The sequence below is a fragment of the Amphimedon queenslandica genome, unplaced genomic scaffold (assembly GCF_000090795.2).
Source record: "Amphimedon queenslandica unplaced genomic scaffold, v1.1 AMPQUscaffold_10360, whole genome shotgun sequence".
NCBI classification, from domain to species: Eukaryota; Metazoa; Porifera; class Demospongiae; order Haplosclerida; family Niphatidae; genus Amphimedon; species Amphimedon queenslandica.
This window is the reverse complement of record NW_003549369.1, coordinates 4,929-6,714: the sequence shown is the minus strand read 5'-3', so window position 1 is coordinate 6,714 and position 1,786 is coordinate 4,929. Positions and strand designations below refer to the sequence as shown.

The 1,786-nt window shown below is 32.9% G+C and overlaps 1 long non-coding RNA gene across 1 annotated transcript; it reads right to left on the bottom strand.

Annotated features, from left to right (window-relative positions):
• Window positions 1-881: 881 nt before the first annotated feature.
• LOC109590194 (uncharacterized) lies at window positions 882-1,752 on the bottom strand. The gene is made up of 4 exons (XR_002189207.1): window positions 1,713-1,752; window positions 1,472-1,499; window positions 1,097-1,184; window positions 882-1,032 (listed from the first exon to the last, which is right to left on the bottom strand). It is a non-coding gene; the product is annotated as an uncharacterized LOC109590194 (long non-coding RNA).
• Between the last annotated feature and the right edge of the window lie 34 nt (window positions 1,753-1,786).

Sequence of the window (1,786 nt, the reverse complement as noted above, 5' to 3'; positions counted from 1 at the left end):
GAGTTAATAATTGACAGCTAAATGTAGTATATGACACATGTACATGTACTTATACTTATTATATTATGGGCCATAATAAGTTCTAGCTACATGTACATGTACACATGTAAGAATGAAGCTACATACATGTAGTGGTCTCTACATGCATATACTGTACATATACACATCTTCATACATGTACATGTACATGGAAAAGTACAAGGACATACAACAATAGGTACACATGCAATAAATAATAATTGTACATGTTATTATTAATATAACACATGTATTATACAATATTCATTATATATATATAAAATATAATATCCTATTCACATCAGGCCTGGGGTAATAGTAATATGTAATAGTAATTGTAATAGTAACGATTACAGGGCACCAGGTAATAGTAATAGTAATAGTAATAATGGTCAAAGATATCGAGATTACATATTACTTTGACTCAAAGTAATATGTAATCTCAATATTACATAGCTATTACTTGCAGTGTTACACTAATAAGTAACAATGGGAAAATAGCACGTTAGCCTGAAACTATTGCTCAGTACTGAGACTTTGTATCATAAATATAACAAAGCATTCTTAACTAGAAACTATAAAATGGCTTAGATTAACTTCAAAATTAGATTATTTTTATAAGTAACCTGTAAAAATCTATGGCATATTGTAATAGTAATTGTAATAGTAATATACTTTGTTGTAATAGTAATAGTAATAGATTACTTTGAAAAAAGGCTATAATAGTTATAGTAATATAATAGTTAAAATTTTCAAGTAATAGTAACAGTAATAGATTACATTTAATTGTAATTGACCCCAGGCCTGATTCACATGTACATGTACTCCTCTCCCTCCCTCTATTGCTCTTACTCCTGCTTTCACTTTCACTTCTCTATCCACTGCTGGAGGTTTAGGAGGCGTGGCCACGTCAAACTCTATTTTGACATCAACAGGTAGTCTGGGAGGAACATCATTCTTAACAGGAGTGGCAGGTGGCTCGGGCTTCACAGTAACAGGAGGTTTCTTGGTAGGCTATAGAAGTAAATAGGATAATTATAAATACAGTGTGTGTGTTAATGAGTGCAGGTTAATGTACTAGTGGTACAAAGTCATCATCACTATCACTCTCTGTTATCATTGGCTTCCTTCTTATTAAACTAGGGGAATCCTTCTTCTTAGGAGTTCTGAAAGGAAGAGAGAGAGAGAGGGAGAGAGAGAAAGAGGGAGAGAGAGAGAGGGAGAGAGAGAAAGAGAGGGAGGGAGAGAGAGAGAAAGAGAGGGAGGGAGAGAGAGTGAGGGAGAGAGAGAAAAACAAATCAAGAGTAGGAGGAAGGATTATAAGAAAGGAAGAAGGAGGGATCAAGAGAGGAAGGAGGAGGAAGCAAGAGTGTAAAAGAGAACAAAGAAAGTGAAAATTGAGTGAGAGAGAGTTAATGTGAATAAGGATTGAGTGACATAAAGTGTAACTTACTTTTCAGATGAGGATCTCTTAACTCCACCTAAACCAATTAACCAAAGAAAATGACATACAATGTAAATAAACTGTACACACTACACTAAGTTAAGATAAGTACATGTACATTATTATGATAATACACATGTACATGTAATACAGGAATACTGATATCAAATAGTATTTAATATCATTTAAGACTATAATACATTGTACATGTATGTGTATGTACTGTACACATAAAATTGAGAATGCTTACCTGAAGATTTTGTCTGTAGTGATTAGAGAGAGAGAGCATACAAAAGAAAAAAAAGTTTTTATGTACATGTATAT